Raw genomic sequence first — 7,407 nt, forward strand, 5'->3', positions numbered from 1 at the left:
TCTGCAGAGTGTGATGACGGTTAAGAATACAAGTGCAGCAATGTAGCTATAAAATGCTGTCCCGGGGTAGAAATGGGGGAAATTCCCCATTTCTGAAACACACTTTGGCTTTCACTATTTTTCGTGTCCTGCTGCCACCGGGAGAACCAAGCCCTATCATACTATTCCCTTGTGGTGAGATGTAAATAAAGTGGGCACACCTCGTGGGAACCATCTCTTGACATTTCAGTGCTGGAAGGAGAACGCTGTATAGCTGTGTTTAAATAAAGAATGCAGGAATGCCAGCCTTCTCCAAAGGAGACTTCCCTGAAAGCCAATTTCTTGTGAGTAATTGATGCGGACCGGGCTGCCAGACAGACCTGTGAGAGCCAGTATCTTCCTGCTCCTTTGCAAAGAGCAGATCCTGCAATATCTCCCCCATTCCAAATATGGTAAGAGTGGGAATTTGCCTTCCCTGATGCCAAGCAGATTGTGCATATTTTCAACTGACGGCCGTCATCAGTGGTGGTTCTTTAGTGTTGACTATGTGAGAGCTGACCAGTCAGTCTTAGTGCACGCTGACTCTCCTAGAGTGGGCAAGACGACAGCCAAAAAATGGAGTTGACTCTTCTGTGTATGCAAGAAACTGGAGAGAGAACAAATTACTGATGCTCTGAGGCCTTCTTATTTGGTTTAGGGCTCTTTAAAGCAAATACGATGATAAATATCTTTGATCCTGGTTGCCATTGGCTAGCAAACAGAATACTGAGTAACAGCTGCCATCTGACGCAGGATGTTATATATGTCACCATGGGGAGATAGATTCTGTGTTGCTCCATAATTCTGGCCTGTGACTTTATTCATAAAGAGGTTGAGTCTCGAGCTCAAAAGGCTTATAGCGGCCATGGCTGTTGCAGGGCTTTTTCCTGTGCCCCTCTGGCTACAGTGTGTGGCTGGGAACGAGCCTCCCCGGCTGGGTAGCCGGACTCGCACCAGCGACTAGCCCCACTGGTGTGACATGGCTGCCGGGGCAGCAGCTGGGGGTTCGGGTGAGCTTGGACTCCAGCAGCAGCTGAGCGTCCCCCACGCTGCTATTTTGAGCAGAGCTAGCCCGAGTCCGTCCGTCCCGGCTGGGAAGCTTGTTCCCAGCTCCCTGAGACTTGCATCTGGCTTTAATGGGGTCTTCTCATTCTTCCCCAGACCTGCCAGGCTTGCGCGTCTTCATCCCAAGTAGCTCCAGAGTGCCTCTGTGGTGAATACGCTACCGTGAATGCACAGCCAGCCGGCGCTTGCCCCACCTCGTGCTAGCTAGAAAGGAAGGACAAGTGCCGGGTAAGGTCAGCAGGAGTGCAGATGAGCATGGTGTGCAGCTGGGCACTAGAGGGCAGCAGCAATGCGTATTAGGGTGCCCTCACCACTGCAGCCTACAAATCTTACTCCCAGGACCCTTCTGCATGAGTGCCGGTGGTCCACGACGGCCCGGCTGAGTTCAGCCTTCAGGCAGGCTCTGCGTGCTGGCCTGAGTGACTAATGGCTATGGGCTCTGACCAGAGGCACCTTACGATGCAAATGTCTTCATCTCTTGGTGCACGGTCCAGGGCCTCCCAAGCCGCCTCTGCATGTTTCCCAGCAGCTGCTGCGGGAACGCTGCCCCAGCCAGGTGCTAGCACTGTGGGTCCCAGGCAGTGGTCTGCTGCCCGCCCACTGGTAGGCTGCAGAGTGCTGGCTCGTCACACCATGCTGGCTCCATCTCGCCACCTCCCCTCGTCCAAAACTGTGAGAGGTGGCTTTGGGCTAGTTTATAACCGGGATTTTTAGGGTGTTCTTACATTTTAAAGTGGGTAGAGGGGTGGGGATGTGGGTTTCAAAATCAGCAAACAACAGAAAACTGAAAATGTCCCCCCCCAAATCATCAAAACGTCAGAATTACATGGGCCCCAGAAGGAGTTGGGCCCCATGTTCCTCCCGTCTTGCCGACACGACACAGCACCGTGCAGTGATTTAAAGCAGTTGGGTTAAATTGTTGCAAACCCTGTGCGGACCCTCTGGCTAGTTTGAGTTAGGTTGGGGAGGGATGAGTATGAGCTAGAACTCCAGCACACTCAGAGGAGAGACACTATGCATTGCATTTTCCTTTACAAACAAGTCTTGCAACACCCCCCCGGGAGAAGGGTATTAGCTCCATTAAATAAATGGGGAAACTGAAACAGAGGCGGTGTATCTCCCGGGGTTGCACAGCTGCTTAGCCCCAGAGCTGCGAATAGAACCCAAGAGTCCCTGGCTCCAACCACTGGATGCCCTGGGGCTAATTCACCATAGCCCAGCACCAGGCCTTATCCTTTGCACCAGTCTGTCAATCACTATTGAATCAGTATGCCAGGATTTTGCAACCACTGTGCACATGAGCAAATGTTAACACAAGGCTGAGGGCCGTGGAGCATCAGGCTTCCTGCCAATGGAAAGGCACTGCTTCTTGTGGACTGAATTAATCTGCAGTGATTCACCTGCCTCTCCAAAGCCAGGGTGGGGGGCCGATGAAGTGCGGGAAGGCTCTGTTAGCAGCTGTCAGTGGGGTGGAACAGCACTAGCCATGTTTGCCCTGGGACGAGCTCTGCTGCTCAGTGTTTTATAATATTAAATGAATGCGTCCTTAAGGCAGGGCAGGGAAACACCCACAGGTCATGACATTAAAAGGTTATAGTTTCCCAGAGTAGTGTTAGTTCAGCCCCAGCACCTGCATTGTCTACGTTAAAGCACACACTGAAGTGCAGAAACTGTCAACGAAACCACTGCGCCTAGGTGATGCAGCCGGATTAAGAGCCGGAGACAGGAGCAGCCTGCGTGTTGTGCACTATCAATGCTGCCAGGCAGATGGGCAGGATTAATGGCTGGCACAATGCACACTGTGTTCTAGCAAGTACACGCTGCCATTGGCTTGAGCCTGTGGGAGAGACAGGCCTGTGATTGCTGGTGGAGATGATCCCCACCAGCAAAAGAAAACTGCTGGGCACAGGTATCAGTATCAACAGGGCAACAGGCCCCCCCGCCCCGTCTTGGCCACACCACGGCATGTTGTCATTTTGCAATGCATTTGGCAGTCCCGTGATGCTGACCCACAGGAAAATCTTGGTGGCCAAAGTTCTGCCTGTGTAAGCAGCTGCCTCTGCTCCTTCCTGGTCAGGGTGACAGGGTGAGCAAAGCATAAATAGTCTAAATAGCAAGATTAGCGTAATCGCTAGTGTGACTGTGCAAAGAGAAGCACACACTTTAATTAAGCAGTGACTAATCTGCAGAGTGCAAGATCCACCGGGCTGGTACAAAGACCTCAGCAGAATGTTAAGCTCCATAGATCTCTCATGGGTCGAGAGACAGCGAGTCCATCTGGGAGCAAAGGACAATGAAAAACAGCAAGGAAGCACACTCGATTTCTGCCTCCAGGCTCTCATCTTCAAGAAAAAGACATTGTAGAGCAGTGAAGCCTGAGAACCATCCCTGCCCAACTCCAACCCTCTTTTCTCTTGAAGGGGAGATACCGGAGGCAGCGATCAAGTCTAAACAGGAGCTAGGGGATGTGGGGAAGACGGGGTTTTAATATTGACTTCCCATCGCTCTGAAGACATCCTGGAAGGGGAGTCATGGATCGTCTGTTAGGTGGTATGTGGACGTAGCGTCTCCAGCAAGGAGAGACTGCAGATGGGTGCATGGCAGGATGGGCACCCAATTGCCAGGAGCCTCTCAATGGAAACAAGGCTTATGTGTGGTGTCATTTTCAATGGAGATGCAAGGGCTTCTCTGCCACAATTTGCAGGAGGCTCCAGGTGATCCTGTGCCCCAGTCCTGGGAGCAGGACGCCCTCTTCTCAGCAGTGTTTGTGCTTCCTGGGTGGCAGGAAGAAGCAGAAGCCACAAGCTGTAAATTGTGAGCCATTCCAATTTGTAGATCTGGGTGCCTGCTGAAATCATCCCGGTTCAGTTCCTTTCCTTTGGCTCTCCCGTGTTCATTTTCACCCTCCTCTGTATCCAGTGTTACCCCCACACAAACGCACTCATTGTTTGCAGGGGAAGCCGCATTAGATTAGATGCTAGCTGCTGAAGAGAACAGGACACTTGTTTTTCTGGAGCACAGGCTGGGAGTTGTGTCAAGGAAAGGAAACCCGGGCAGGAGTTCCACTTAAAACTTCCTCCTCAGTTCCCTTTCTTTATATGGAAATGTTTCCTTTGGAGCCAACTCCAAATTTGAAGCCCAGTAAATTAGGAAAAATTGTCTCGGAGGCCAACCCCTTTAAAATAGCAAGGGTTGATAAACTCTCCTGGGTCTGAGCCAGAGTCCCGGAGCTGCCTTCCCTCGGAGCTGAGTCACAACCCTGCAGCTGGGGCTTCCAAGCGGGATGATGGATACGCTTTCCCTTACACTTCCTTTCTTGACAAATCTCTGTGGGACATAAGTGAGCTCTGGACTTAGATCTAATGTGCTGGCTGCTCAGTCTCCTGTCACACCAAGCTGAATTTGTATTAACATGCTCCCGTGTGCGTGTTCTCCTCCGCCACCTTCCCTTATTCCCTGCACTGTTTGTTCCTCCCTTGTTGCCATTTTATGTTGAATTAGACTCTGAGCTCAGACACTGCCTCCTACTGGGGTCTGGGCAGCACCTCGCACAATGAGGCCCTGGTCCTGACGAGGGTGCTGTGATAACAGATCGATACAGGTCCATGAACGCGGTGGAAAGGACTCAGACAGGGTGTGAGAACGTGTCCAGGGAAGGGTTACGGGGGCCCAGAGAGAGGGGAGAATGAAAGCCGGGTGGTAGTGAGCAGGCAGAGGTGGTGGAAGAGAGGAAGCCCCACTAGGCAGAATGGGCTTGGGTTGATGTGGGCAGGGAAGGTCGGAGGGCAGATGGCGAAATTGAGCGATACAGATTTTAACAAACCTTGGAGCTCCTGGTGCGGTCTAGGGGACAGGGCAATGGACTGGGGGATCAGAAATCTGTTCCCAGCTCTGCCAATGCCCTGCTTTGTCTGCCTGGTCTAGTTGGGTTGGAAGCTCGTCAGGTTAGGGACTATCTTTCAACAGGTTTCTGTGGGGCCCGGATCACAACTGGGGCCTGTAGGCCCTGCTGTTAGTAATGATAAAGGTGGGAGAGGAGAGCCTGGTTGTTCCATAGGGATGCGTGGTCAGATGATGGACGCTTCCTGGTTCTTAGGGTGAAATGCGTGGCCGCCTTTGCTGTTAATAATGCCTGGTGGAAGGAGTTGGCCGACACCAGTCCAGCTATTCCTGGAACAGTCTGTCAAAAAGGCAATGAAAATGCCTGGAGTGATTCTGGAGGTGGAGAGAAAAAAGAAATCATGAAAATGTCTCCACGTTGTTTTCCTCTGCTGCTCATCTCTGATGGAAATGATCTGACCAGCCTCGCTCTCGGTACTGCTAGCGGCAGACTAGTCGACGTCAGCCCTGAAATCTGGTATCACAAAACCATAGCAGCAACCACGGCAGAATAACTGGAGAGCTTTGCGTTTGTAGAATGTTTTTCACCCGCCACGCTCAAAGAGGTGGACAAGGGTGTGTAAGCATCATCGCTACCATGTTACAGATGAAGAAACTGAGGCACAGAGAGGTGCTTGCACATGGAGCGGAAGGCTGAGGTTGGAATAACACCCAATACTCGACTCGCAGTGCAGTGCCTTGTACCTCCACTACAGCGTCCCCTTTCCTGTTGTGCTAGAAGAGAGCAATGGCCCAGCCTCCTTGCCTGATCCCACTCCTGCACCACTGTCCCATGCAGACACCCCCCGCTGGAGATCAGCTTCTGCCCTGCAGTCTGATGATGGATGGCCCTAGTGAATGTTGTGGCCAACGCTATTCTTATTCACCCTCAGTGAATGTCTAATCCTTTCTTGTAATAAATAATAATTCTTCCTTCTCCCTTGAGACAGAGGCCTTGCTGAAAGCTGAAATGCTTGTTAGGGAAGATCAGCCAGGTTCAGTCTGCGCTGTATCCGTTCTGCCGGGGCTTGCATCACCTTCCGCTTCCACTTCTTCCAGTCCCTTATCATTTGATGCAGCACAAAACTCGTACCCTCAAAAATAAATAGCATAAAATCAGGCTTTATAATCTTCTTGCTGCTGTGAATGACTATAAGGACAGGAAATACCATAGCCAGCAGAGCCTGACGTTGTCTGTTTCCTGATTCCTGCCTTGGGGTTCATATTTATGTTCATAAATGACACTCCTTGCATGTTGCACAGCTGCAGGAATGCTTGCTATCTCCTGTGGCTAAGGATGGGTGTGTGTGTGAGAGAGAGAGAGCTTCATCTGGCTCTGTTTGTGTGACCTAGCGCAATGGCTGATATATCTGGGTGCTACTGCAATATAAATGATAACAATATTAGATAGGCTGGGTCAGATAATAGTTTTAACAGACCACTTCTGTTGATGAGCGAGACCACTTCTGAGCCACAAAGAGCTCTTCTTTAGGCCTGGGAAAGGTATAGCGTCACAGCTGAATGCAAGGTGGAGCAGACTATTTAGCACAAGCAGTTAGCACATAGTCTAAGGGACCATTCAAGGCAGAGTGGCCCATTGACACTTCTGCAGTCATGGGACAAAAAGAGGGGGTTAGTGAGTGACAGGTTGTTACAATAAGCCATATATCCAGTGTCTTTATTAAAACCATGATTTTTAGTGTCTGGCAGAGTTATGAATTTAAACTGCCAGGCTTGCTTTTTGTGCAGGTTTTCTGTGAGGATGAGGAGTTGATAGGTCAGATATAGAGTGAGTGCTTTGTGAAGTGTTCACCCACGGGTAATAGGGTGCTTTGTCTTTTATCATTTTCCTGCATCAGTGTATTCAAGAGCATAGTGATTGTCTGGTTTCACCCACTTATTGCACGAAATGCCCCTGTAATAACGCTGAGCGTGAGTCCTGCTCAGCTGCTTTGGCTCGATTCTTACATTCCAGACAACATGCCTGTTTGCAGAGGGAGATAAGGCCATCCTGGAATTTCTGTCAGGCTCCAAAATAGGCATTTGCCATCCGGGCTTTGGGAAGTTGCTGCAGATAAGGCTGCCTACTTAGAAAAAGCCTTTCCAAGATGGGCACCTCGAAGGGAAACTGGAGCAGAGCAGCTGTTTGGGGCTGAGGTGTTGCAGTGATTTATATACATGCACCTCTATCAAAGCCCACATCCATCCCTGTGTGTTGGCCTGCTACAATACCATGCCATAACGCCAAGGCTTGAAAGTTGTTGATAAGGAGCTGTGTGTGTCCGGGCAGGTGAGGGGGGCTGGTGGTAAGGAGAAAGGAACACAGCGATGCATCTTCCACTCCTACTAAAAAGTGCTGGACTAGATAAGCTTTTTGGAAGATTTTTGCTTTTCGGAGGTCTGTTATTAAGCCTGGCAATAAATTAATAATTTAGAACATGGGAA

This window comes from Emydura macquarii, unplaced genomic scaffold, assembly GCF_026122565.2.
Source record: "Emydura macquarii macquarii isolate MOO-44397 ecotype Brisbane River unplaced genomic scaffold, CSIRO-AGI_Emac_v2 contig_2184, whole genome shotgun sequence".
NCBI lineage: Eukaryota > Metazoa > Chordata > Testudines > Chelidae > Emydura > Emydura macquarii.